The following is a 12,460-nucleotide window of genomic DNA, read 5'->3' on the forward strand; positions in this document are numbered from 1 at the left end:
AACAGCTAGCTGGAACCAACAGGGCTGGAACCCCAGCCAGGTTCCGTGGGAGTCCAGTGGGGGTCACAGGGGCATAGCCTGAGGATTGTAGGAGTTATGGCTGCTGCTTTACATTTCTGTAGGGTCCTGAGGTCTTTCCTGGAAAGCTGCCTGCCCAGCTTACTGTGTGATGGACACATGGCCATTGAGGGAACTATTCATCCCAGGACTCAATGTCACCAGCTGTCAAATGGGGCTGCTAAACGGGCCACCCATGGCTCTCAGGCAGACCAAATGAGAAGCTATGAAGCTGCTTAGATTAAGGAAAAATGCAGTATAGTTTGATGGTTTCAAAATTTGGACCCCAGGTGATGCTGTGCCTCAACTTCTCCATCTGTTAAGTAGGGGAGAATACCGGTGCCTACCATCCACGTATATAGTGAGGATTCCAAGAGGTGGAACTTACAAAGAGCTCAGCATATAGTCAGTGCTCCAGAGATCTTCTCAACTGTGATGCCAAAAATCCATCACTGCCAAAAAATATGCCTTGGGGCTAAGTACTCCAACATAGAGTGTTACGTCACATCTCTTAACCTCAATTTTTTTCTATAAGTTGGGAGTATAATAGTGGTACCTACCATATCAATTTTCTGTAAAATGGGAGTGATAACAAAACCTACCTCATTGTAGTGTATGAAGATTAGGTAAAGCACTTCGTTACATATGTGTTAGCGTCCTTTATCGTTTTTAACAATTTGCTATTAAATATGTCCTCAATAAATTATACTGGTTTTTCCATCCCTGGTTCCCGACAAAGGGACTACAAGTACCAGCATGCGCTGCACCCCCAGTCGGGGCCCCTCCGCCCGGCGCCGGCGCGCTGCATACCGGGAGTTGCAGTCCTCCCGAGGCTTGCTCCGCCTCACCCCAGTTGGGGGAGGAGGTTGGAGAGCCTCCCTGCGGCCTTTGAATTTTGCCGCGAAAAACGCGCGTGGCGGACCCCGGCCACGCCCTCCGCAGGACGCGGCGCCGCGTCACCGTGGTAACCGCCTCTCGGCCGTCGCTGATTGGACCGAACTGTAGGGGGCGGGTGAGGAGCGAGACGCAGCGACTGCTGCCAGCGCTCTCGCCTGTCAGTCGGGCTGGAGCGAAGCAGCGGGCAGGACAGCCGGGCCGGCGGCTCTGCGAAGAGGCTGCGCGCGCCAGCCGGAGGAGGCGAAGAGTGGGGCCCGCCACCTGCGGGGCGAAGCGCGCAGCACCGGGCCTGAGGCGAGGCGCCGGCGCGCGCCGGGCGGCGCGAGGCTGAGGCCCCGGGAGTCCCCGCGCGTCGCCCGGGGCCATGGGCGCGTGAGAGCCCAGCGCGCGCCGCCTCTACTGCACCTCGCGAGCTCACACGCCCGGTGCACCGTCCTCCCGGCGGTCCGCACGTCCTCCCTGCTCCACCCGGACCGGTTATTTCTCGGCGCGGAGGTCGCCGGCGCTGCATCCGAGCCTCCGCCGCCCGCTGCCGCCGCCTCGGCTGCCGCTGCTCTCCGGCTTCCCCTCCCCCCACTCCCGGGGCTCGGAGCAAGAGGAGGAGGGGCCGGTGCATTCTCGCGGCCGCTCTTTGCAACCTGCGGGGGCCGGTGCATGCCCAGCGAGGCGCCCGGGCCACTGCAGGTGCGTGCAACCCCAACGGAGACGACCCTCCCCCCAACCCCGGGCGAACCGGGGGGCTGCAAGCCGCCGGCGGGCGGTCGAGCGAGAGGAAGCAACAAAGACCGGCTGCAGCTGGGGCCGGCGAGAGGGGCTGCGGCCGCCGGGCTCCGGGCGCCGGCGGAGAGGGCGCCCCGGGGAGCGGCGCGGGCCGAGCTGCAGCCTTGAGCGGGACCCCTAGGGGAGGCGCAGCGCCGCCCGCCGGACGCGGTGAGCACAGGCCCCAAGTGAGGATGCGCCGCCTGAGCGCCCGCGGGGCCCGGGTTCCGGGCGGGCGCGACCCCCGCTGAGCGGAGAGAACCTCCACCCCCGACTTCGGACGCCTGGATCGCCTTCACTGATAGCCTCCTTTCCCACCCGGAGAGAGGTATTAGCTCCCAAGAGGGGCTTCGTCAGGCAGCTCTGCCACCTCTGCATGGCTGCGACCCGGCGAGCGGAGGGTCGTCGCCGCTGAGACCTGGGGCCCTTCGACGGCCTGGCTGATCCGGTGAGTTCCGCGGGGTGGGGTTCCTGGTTGGAACGGGAGGCAACCCCTGGCGTCGGGGCAGTCTGGATTGGAAATAAAGGGACCCTGGGGCTGTTGGGGATACTGAAGCAGAAGTGCCTCTTGACCGCCCCTTTCCTCACACACAACTTGTCTGGACTCGCCAACCGGCCAGCGTGGAGGTTGGGAGCCCATTGTGGGGACTCTGCTGGGCCCTTGGCTGGGCATATGCCAGAGGTCACCCCTCCCCTAAAACCAACAAACAAAGGTAGCGGGGGTAGCGGTTCAGTCTTCCGAAAATCTCCCCGGGAACTCCGCGTCTTGTAGTGTTTGACGAGAAGGACACCCAGGATGGGACAGCTTGGGCTTCTCCCAAGTCATATCTGAGATCTTCAAGGGACATCAGCTCAGAGGGGTCTGTGGAGTCTCGTCTATGCAGGTGGCCGCTTTTGAGGATTGTACTCTCTAAGGCTAGACCGTAGCAGGGTCCCCTTACATCCCACGTTCCTACAAAAAACTCGCAGGGACAGCGGGTGCCCAGTGGGGCCGCGGCGTGATGTCACTACCAGGCCTCCGACTAGGCCTCCGACGCCACTGGGGTTGCCAGTGGCGACCGGACTTGCCTTGACCCAAGGCCGCAGGGGGCGGGGGTCGTGGTAACCAGGGGCGGATCTCATGGTAACCATGGGCGGGGCTGGATGCCTTTGGGAAGTGGAGGGATGAAGGCAGACTCCCGCCGCCCCAAATGCAGCCTTCTGACCTAAATCCCCAGCGCCCTGGTGAGGTGGGGGAGGGAGGCAGCACCAGCTGTCCCCGCTGATGCTCCTCCCCCCAAGGACAGGTGTTCAGCTTTAGTCACATAGCCTGGCAGTGCCTGGGGGCTTAGGATTCCCAAACAGCAACTTTCTCCTTTCAAAAGGGATGCTGCAGAGACCACCTCCCTGAACCCCACCACATACCCAACCAGCAGGCTGAAGTTCCTGGGGTCCCTAGAGAGCTGTGGACCCCCTGCCTTAAAACAGGCTACTTCTGCTCAGGAAAATGTGGGTGTCCCCCCCTCCGCAGCCAGGGAAAGTACACAGGAGCTGCTGCTGCCTGCTGCTCCTCAAGTTCAGGGGGTCCTCTGCTGTTCAAGGCCAAGATGAGGGGCGTTGGCCAAGCTTGAACTCCTGACTGCCCCACTCCTTTGGTGTTGAAGATGATTTTGACAAGCTCCATGTGGTGCTCATTAAGTGAATGAAGAGCAAGTCAGGCCCATAAGTGCCAAGGTCTGAGTAAGTGTGTCTCTGCGAAGGGGCCAGCTTTGATGGGGATCAGGTACTAGCTCTATCCTCCCCACCGCACCCCAGCACTGGCCCTGTTCCTTGTGAAGGCCCAGAGGACCGCCCCCTACCCTCCATCCTGCTGCTGGCTCTTTGATTCCTCTTCTAAGTTTCTCCCAGCAATTTGCCAGTGTGGGATGTGGGTAAAACTGCTGTGATCACATTTCTAGGAAAAGGTTAGAGAACTAACTGTGTCATTGCTTCAGCAGCATGGGGTGGGGTGAGAACAGAAGGGAGTGTATCTCAGGTCATTATGAGAAGCCAGGCCCCATCTCTATGCAGCGAGCATTTTTTCTGTTCTCCTACCAGGCTCTAGCTAGATTAACAGGTCAATAAATATCAGTGGAGCCGCTTTTGGGGGCTTGGCAGAGAGATGATATTTCCAGCTGAAATGGTATCGTTAAACACACAGGTTTCCAAGGACAGAGGAGCAGTAGCAGATGGGGGGAGAGGTGGGCAGAAGGGCTGTTTGCCCTGCCTCTTGAAGCTTCCCAGTTTAGAAACAAACTCAGAGTGTGTGCCAGAGATCCACAAACACAGCAGTTGGAGGTCCTTCGTGGAGTATTTACACTTCCACAGCCAAGGCGGAGGGAAAGGCTGTCAGAATTGGGCAATTCCTTCTGTTCCCTTCCCTGGGCTTGGCAATAGTACCAAGCGAAGTGCAGGACGGAGTGCCAGCTTACCCAGCATCTTCTTATATGCCAGGCATTTTATAGGATCTCAGTTACAACTTGCAGTGCCTCATGTGCTGGGGTCCATTATACAGATGAGGAAACTGAGGCTCAGACAGAGGAAGTGATGGGCTGAGGGTGCTCAGCTTGGCAACCGCAGAGGTTTGGCTCTGAATTACGCTGGGTCCAGAGTCCCCAGGTCTTCCCACCCCCTTCCATGGGTGGAGGGGAGGCAGCCCCGTTTCTTGGACAGAGTTCCTGCAAGAGTCAGCAGCTATCAGCTATGGAGAGAGTCTGGTCTCACTGAGATACTTTGCCACACTAAAACCCAAGTTGGAATCCTGCTTCCCCATTACCTGCAGGATACATTGAGCAGAGTATCTAGCCACTGCTGCCCTGGCCTTGTGGGCAGCCTGCTCCCCTCACCCCCTCACCTCTTTCTCCAGAACTGAGGGAAGGAAGGTATGGCTTGAAACCAGCCTGCCAGAAAGGGTTGAAAGAGCCAGCCCGAGGCTCCTTGTCATCTGCCCCTGTGGGCTTACTGGGGTGGGGTGTGTGGCTGCCCCCAGATATCCCAGGGACCATCTTGGTAGGCACCCAGCTGGTGGGGAAGGCAAGAATGTCAGTGGGGCTAAGGCAACTTTGGTAGATGTGGCTCCTGACCTAGCTTGAGGGTCCCCAAGGGCCCTGTAGGAGGGGTGCCATGTGACTCTCGGAAAGGACAAATAGGGATCCCCCAGGCAGAGGAGTGGAAAGAGTGTTCTGGGCAGTGGGAGTGGCCATGTAGCTTGCCTGTGAGTGCTGGGGTGTGCTGAATGAGGGGAGGGGGTGGCCCTGGAATGGCTGTGTCCTGGAGGCTTAGGTGAATGGGGGAGGTTTAAGCAGGGGAGAGGATCTCGGTACAGCATCCTTGATGGGTGGTGAGCCTTCTCAGCTCTCTGGGCAGTCCCCTCTCTCAAGGTTAGCTTTGATCCCCGCCCCCCCCCCGCCCCCCCAGTAATCCTTATCAGTTGTCTAATTCCATGTAAGCTTCCCATCCCCTGTCCTTTCTGAGCCTCACATTTGCCCTGGACTGGGGCTGGGCTAGGTTACTTAACCCCTAGTGGTGGACAGTGGCTCGTGGTAAACAGCCAGATCGTGGAGCGGGTCAAACACTTGTTGGCTCTGTGACCTGGGGTGAGTCACTTTGCCTCTCTGAGCCTCAGTTTCCTCATCTGTGAGAAAGAGCTGATAATAGCACCCACTGCCCAGGGTGTGGTAAGGATTCAGTGAGGGCTTAGAACAGGTAGGTGGTGGCATACAGTAAGCACTCGATAAATGCACATTCTTGTGACCACTGTTAGCCTCATCCTCAGAACAGAGCCTTGAACACAGCCTCTCCCAGTTCCTCTCGGAGCCAAAGACCAAAGATCCCCCAGGGCAGGTCTGGGACCCCCACCCTTTCAGCTGCCTCTGCTGGGTCTCCCACCCACCTGCCCAGGGCACCCCACGTGGTGAGCACATGTGGCTCCCATCTGAGCTCCGGGGGGGGGGGGCACTGGGGCCTGCCCAGGGGGCCCCTCCCCAACCTCTCTCGTGCCCCCTCGGCCTTCCAATCCCTCACAAACCGGAGGAAGCGAGTGGAGCTGCTCATATTCATGGACCGTAATTCAATCAGGCGGCGATTCCTCTGGGCTCGGGGCGGGGGTGAGAACGAGGAGGCACGCACAAAAGGGCCGCTTTATTACCTCCCGCGGGCCGGGAATTGCTGCTCTCCCCCAGCAGAGGCCGGAGCCACCTTTATTGTGTTAACCCATTTGCGTGTCAAGAGCTATTGTGCGCTTTCTCTGCCTGTGCGGGGCGGGCTGCGGGAGGAGGGCTGCACGCCGGCCGGTCCCCTCCGCGGGCGCCGCCCACCGCCCTGATTGGTTGCTAAGTGATTTGCATCCAAGGTAATCACTTTTATCTGAGAAGGATGTCGACTATAATTATAAACTACTGACATCTTTTGAAATCTGCCTAATGACTATTTTAGTCTGCGCGGCCTGGGGGTAGGGAGGGGGATTCTGAGGCTGGGGCGGGGGAGGAGGCTGCAAGGATGGATTCCTTCCACCTGGACCATCGATTCATTAGTTGAGAAATATCTGAGTGCCTACTGCGTGCCTGGAACAAAAGACGGTGCGGAGATGGGGTGTTGCATTCCCGTGGGCGGCATTAGTGCCATTACAGAGATAGGGAAATAGAGGTGTTGGGGAATGAGCCAGCTGCGCAGAATCACACACCCAGTAAATCAGACTCAGGCGGGGAACCTGAGTCTCTGACCCCCAAATTCCTGTGCTGGCCACTGGTGCAGACAGAAATAATAATGGTAATCATTCCTGGGTGGAGGTCACCTCTGTGCACCTCCTAGGGCTTGTGTCATAGCCCTATGAAATGCAGGTGCTGTTACTACCCCATTTTACCAGGGAAGAAACGGGGGCACAGAGAGGTTACATCACTGCCCAAGGTCACACAGCCAGAGAATGGCAGAAGTATGAAGTCTGTAGGTAGCCAGAAGTGGGGTTCAAGCTCCCCCCTCCTCCACCCTCTTGTGGTTCATTTGGCATCAGCCTAGGCCAGGGCACCCTGCTGGCCACTCTCTGGGTGGCAGAGCTCTACGGAATCAGACGGCCCACCACCTCCATGGGGAGTAAGATGAGTCTGCAACTAACTCAGATTCTGGACAAAGCCAGAGCAGGGCTGGAGGAAAGACATCAAAGAGGGGAAATCTGCAGCTGGTCACCGAGGGTTTCCTAACAGGGGCTTTTGCTCCGGGCCCTGAAGACTGGGTGAATGGCGATATCACTGGCAAGAGGGAGTTTGAGAACCAAGGGGTATGACCCAGAAAGCAGGGGAAGCTTATAAGAGGGCAGAGTTTAAAGGGAGATAAACTAGGAGGGTGTGCAGGGCCTTAAGTGTGATTGGGGTGGAACCCTGTCTCCTGTTCTCTTACTGGCTGTGTGTGCTCAAACAAGTCACTTAACCTCTCTGGGCCTCACTTTGCTCATCTGTCCAAGGGAATCATAGTAGTTTTCTCACAGGCTTGGGGGTAGGATGAGCTAGAGTGTGGGGAGTGCTCAGGTGAGCTCGACTGAGCCCTTCAGAGCTGGATGGGCCAGGCTCAGGCCCCAGCCAGTCATCTTGGCACCATAGCAAACCATCCTGGCCACAGCAGCAGTTTGGGGCCCTAAGAGCCCCTGCCTTTGTACAGAGGGCACAGGGGTCTAAGGCCTGGAGGGTCAGGGGTAAGGCCAAGGCTGGCTATGAACAGGCGCCTGGGGATGGGGTCTTAATGATATAGAACTTAATGACCCAGAGCCTGGGGTGGGGGGGCTCCCTTGGAGGAGAAAGAGGAGAAAGAGGAGGAGGAGGAGGAGGAGGAGGAGGAGGAGGAGGAGGAGGAGGAAGAGGAGGGAGTTCCAGCTGCCAGCTGTCTGCTCCAAGATTCGCTGCCAAGGCAGAGGCAGCTGCCCCGCAGGGTCCAGGTCAGAGCTTGGCCCTGGAGGAGGCAGAGGTGGTAGGGCCTCTGGACCTGCAGTCCCCAGCCCTAAATTTGGGCCTTGGCCCTGCCCGTCAGCATCTGCGTGACCTCAGTCTCCTCATCTGTCAGAAGAGCCAGGAGCCCATTTTGGAGGGCAGCTGTGAGGCTTGGCAGTAACTGATAGCAAGTGGGCAGTAAACAGGAACTGCTATTTTCGCTCTTTATCCATCCGCTCATTTAGAGAGATTCACTGGTCTGTGCCAGGCTCCCTGCCAGGTGCTGGGGACACAAAGATGAACAAGCCCAGTTGCCTTGAAAGGTGGTGAGGCCTCCAACACACCATCACAGTACAGTGGGTTAGTCACCACAATACAGGAATTCACAGTCTGTAGGCACTGTGCCAGGAGCAGGGGGACAGTAGGGAACAAACCAGATATGCCCCTTTGGGGCTCCCAGTCTGTCAAAGTACGCTAGAAAATCAGAGGTAGAAATTATTACCCGAGTGGGGTAGCCAGGGAAGGCTCCCTGGAGGTGGAAGCACTTCCAGTTGCAGGCTTTGGGGGCTTCTGTCTAAACACCTTTGCCTATTATGGGAATCACAGGACACTGTTGGCATCTGCGGTGTGCTAGATTGAGCTTCCGGCTTAGGCATTTTGTTCTCATTTAATCCTCATATGGCTCTGGGAAGGGTGTTTTCATCCCTGTTGTGTAAATGAAAAAACTGCGGGCTCATGGAGGTGAAGCGCCTACATGGCAGGTCAACAGAATTCCATTTGTTATCCATGGAAGCTTTTGTCTGTCCTCTGCCTGTGAGGGTACTGAGCTGGGTGGGGCTGTCACAGGAGGATCCTTGGGCAGGGGCCGAGGGGCCCAGTTCTGGGCCAGCTATTGTCTTTATGAGCTACAAGACCTTGAGCAGGTCACTCCCCCATCCCAGCCAGGCCTCAGCCATGTCCTCTGTAAAATGTCAAGGATGGCGAATCTGTGGCACGCCTGGCTTTCCCTACACCGCTGTGCCCTTGGCAGGCATCGCCAATCAATTGCTGCCCTCTTTCCCTGCTGCGTTCTCCTCTGACCTTGGGTTCTTTCCAGGGCTCTGGGCAGGCAGCAGCAATCTCTGAGCTGAAGCCCTTTTGCTTGCCTGGCCTGGATGAGCTCAGGTGTCCCTCTGGCCCTTCTGCATGTGGTTCAGAGGACCAAGGTACCAGAGCGAGGGATTCTGGGGCATCTTCTCTAGGATATGGGTTTGTTCTTCAGCCACGAGAGCTGTGGTGGTGTGAGTCTGTTACCTTCCTCCATCTCCCGGAGAGACCTGTGTCCCCGTCCACGCAGCCCAGCACACCGGGCAGCTTCCAGATGCTTTCCGTCTGGATGATGACAACAGCATTCACTGAGCTCTTCCTGAGAGCTAGGTCCTTCGTGGGCACCCACTCATTCATCATTCTGCAGCCCACCTGCAGTGTGGGTCTCAGCACCTCTAGGAAGAAGTCAGCCCATTTTAGAGATGAGGGAACCAAGGCTTAGAGTGCTCACGCAGAGTATGGTCATGCACTTGCTGAGTGGCTGAGCTGGTATTCACACCCAGGTCTGGAAGTCCACAGTCTGGGGCAGGGCTGAGAGTGGCAGACAGACAGGCAGCCTTTCGGGAGGAGCTGTCGTTACAGGCTGGTTGACTTCCAACAGACGGAACTGGGCCTTCTAAGAAAGGGAAGGGGTCCCTTCTAGGTGGAGGGGTGAGTGTGTGGCTGCATGGCTGGAATATGGAGAGAGAGGGGACCGTGGAGGGAGCCAGGGCTGGTCTTGGCATTGGGGCTTTGCCTCCCTGTCGTAGGGAACTCTGGCAGCTCTGGGTTGGGTGGCACAACCCAGTCCTGTCTAAGTGTATTTATTCAACATCTCCATGAACCTAGGGTGAGGTCAGCTGGTGCCTGGGGCTACCTCTGGTCTCCGAGAAGCTTTAGCCTGGAAAAGAGCCTGGTACACAGTAGGTAGGCATCCAAGACATGTTTGTTGAATGTATAAATGAATAATGAATACTCGCTGGACTGAAATGCTCAGCTGCAAGGAGGGGAGGCCAGAGTCCCTCTTTCCAGGAAAAGTTGGACACCAGGTCTGGAGGTGGGGCTGGCGAGGGAGCCAGGCGGTTACCTGGGGCAGAGGCTTCCCTGGCAGCTCTCCTGACCCCTGCTGCCGGCCCCTGGGACACCTCCTAGACCTTCCTGAAGTGCTGTCCCTGACTTGCTGCTGTGCCTGGCGGGCAGCCTGGACCCAGCACTTGGGGGGATAAAAGATGAAGGTTCATGACCATTTTTTAACTCAATAAAGGGAAAGACAAGCTGCAGGCTGCAGGCCGGAGATATAATTAGTTCGCAGCAGTGGCGCTTTCTTGATTTAGCTTCTGAGAGAACAAGACAAGGATGTTATACCCAATTAGCAGTAACATCCAGTCGGAGCCTCAATAGGTGAGATAACAAGCTATTTTTATGACTTTTCTTTCCCAGCTTGGAGGGGGCGGGGGAAGAGGGTATCAGGGCCTTATTTCTTTTCATAAGGGAACAATTATTAGCGATCTCAGGATTTCCCAAAGCCAAATGATACATTTGTGAACCCAAACAAGCAAGCATCGTGGGGTGACAGGCTGGCATTCTGAGCCCTGGAGTAGTGGAAGGGGTGCAGGTCCCATAGCCCCATTCTGGAGACCCTCTAAAAAGGCTCCCAAAGACAGAGAGCCTGTTGGTTTGGCAAAGGGAAGCCCAGGTCCTTGCAATGTTCTGTGACTGCCTCGATTTCCCTACCTGCTTCAAGGAGCCACGAGGAGGCTGGGCCAACTCCCCTGGGGATGAGGAAGGAGCCCGTTGTGGCCCTTGGCAGCTCTTCTTGGCACTATCATAGGTCCTTTCTGCCAACTGGGCCAGAGGTTCAGACTTCTCAGCCTTGAACCTGCCGTTGCATTCTGCCTGCTGGACCCCCATTATGGCTCGCACTGCACGACCATCCTCTTTCCTGTCCTGGGTCCCAGACCCAGTTTCTGGGTGATTAGCTCCACTCTGTCCACCCTCATTACCCACCCACCCTCCGCCCGGGCACCCGGTACCGGCCAAGTCTCTGCTGGGCAGGAAAGCCCTGCCAAGTCCCACCCCAGCTGCCTGGCCATAACGCCGACTCCTGGCGAAGGCTGGGGGATGCCCAGAGAGGGAGCTGGCATGGTTGTTTCCACATCCCATCAGCTCGGGCCCCAAGCCCAAAGCAGGTTCCTGGGCGTCTGCCCGTCCTGCAGCCTCTGGCCCCACCCTGTGCCTCATCCCAGCTCCCTGTCAGTGGAGAACCCCACGCTCGTGGTTCAGACAACTGACATATCCAGCCATGCAAAGTAGGAGTTTAATTGCAAACAGTTTTTATGGATCATGGGCCCATCTGTGCCACCATATGCAAAAGGAGAAAAAAAAATCCCCATTAAAAAAAAAAATTTCTCCCTGCCCCACCCCCCAAACAGACTCCAACAGAAACAGTTGCTAAGGTTTTTCGGGCGGGAGCCGAGCACAGAGCTGGGACCTATCCTGGAGGCTTCCTGCAGCATGAGCCTGGCAAAGTCAGGGGGCCAGGTGGGGCAGGGGTAAGAGGGCCCATGGGGCCTGACTGCCGAGAGGAGGCCTCAGCAAACTACCAGCAGTTCCTGTACCCACCGGCTTCTCTCTCGGCTGCCGGCCTTTGCACATGCCACAGGCCGTGCAGCGGTTGTACCTGCTGTGCTTTCCCAGCCACCTCGGTGGTGCTGTGTGCAGGCCTCTGGAGCGGGACGTGGCACGGAGGAGGCATTGCACAGTGTTGATGGAAATGTGGGAATGAGTGTGTTGTGGGCCCACAGACAAGGCACTTCCTCTCCCGTTTCTAGCCCAGGAAATGGGCCCCAGAGGGGCTGGGAATATTCTCAGAGACTGCCTTCATTTCCCTACCTGCTTCCAAGAGGCCTGAGGGAGCTGGGCCAGTTCCCCATAGGGCCGTTCAGGCTCACAGACTCTGTTCTTCCCAGGGTCCAGGCCTCCTGCGGTGGTGCCCAGCTCACAGATGCGTCCCACCCAAGGGTCAGCTCGCCCCAGACCCTCAGAAGGGACTTCCACCTGGGGCCTGAGTGGGCTGGTTGTCGGGGTTCTGAAAGGACTCACCTCGGAGGCAGCCTGCCAGGGTTTGATTGTCGCACCGCCTCATCCCAATGACTTTAGACGGTCCTTTCTCCCTCTCTGTGCCTCACTTTCTTCCTCTGTAAAATGGGGACGAGCAGTTGATGGGATACTGCATGCGAAATGCTTCTGTATTGGTCTGTCACTTCTGTTCCCCAAGGGCGGGTCTTTGCTTTGTTCTCGGATATCTTCCCAGCTTCCTAATCGGACAATTGATGTTGTTTACTGAATGAATGAATGAATGAATGAGTGAATGAATGCATGGGTGAGGTATTTAGAGGACTTTCCAGGGAGGGAATGAGACAGGCTCTTGGGCTGCCAGCAATCAGAGTTTTTATGCCCTTTCCATTGGAGTCTGGAAATCACTGTGCAACCCATGAGGATTATGAACTCCATTCTATTAATGAGGAAAACTGAGGCTCAGAGAGCTCAAGAGACTCTCCCAAAGTCATGAGGCTGGAAAGAAGCCACGGCTGGGACTAGAGCCCTGATCTCTGTGACTCTAGCAGACCAAGTCCCATCCCTCACATTGCAGGTGAGGCATTTAGACCCAGACAGGAGAAGGAATTGGTCCAGATCAAACAGCAAGGAAACAGCAGCCAGCATTTGTGGGGTCCTTCCTACCCCCATTA

General features: G+C 57.1%; 1 protein-coding gene across 1 annotated transcript in view; it reads left to right on the top strand.

The window, feature by feature from the left end:
* The first annotated feature begins 1,125 nt into the window (after window positions 1-1,125).
* The window catches only part of FAM222A (family with sequence similarity 222 member A), a 57,713-nt gene continuing 46,378 nt past the window's right edge, over window positions 1,126-12,460 (top strand). Inside the window, exon 1 of the mRNA XM_019757504.3 lies at window positions 1,126-2,161. The gene's annotated coding sequence lies outside the window, so the exon portion shown is untranslated. The remainder of the gene's footprint in view (window positions 2,162-12,460) is intronic.

This window comes from Rhinolophus sinicus, chromosome 9 (genome assembly GCF_057876585.1).
Source record: "Rhinolophus sinicus isolate RSI-liver-muscle chromosome 9, RSI-T2T, whole genome shotgun sequence".
Lineage (NCBI taxonomy): Eukaryota > Metazoa > Chordata > Mammalia > Chiroptera > Rhinolophidae > Rhinolophus > Rhinolophus sinicus.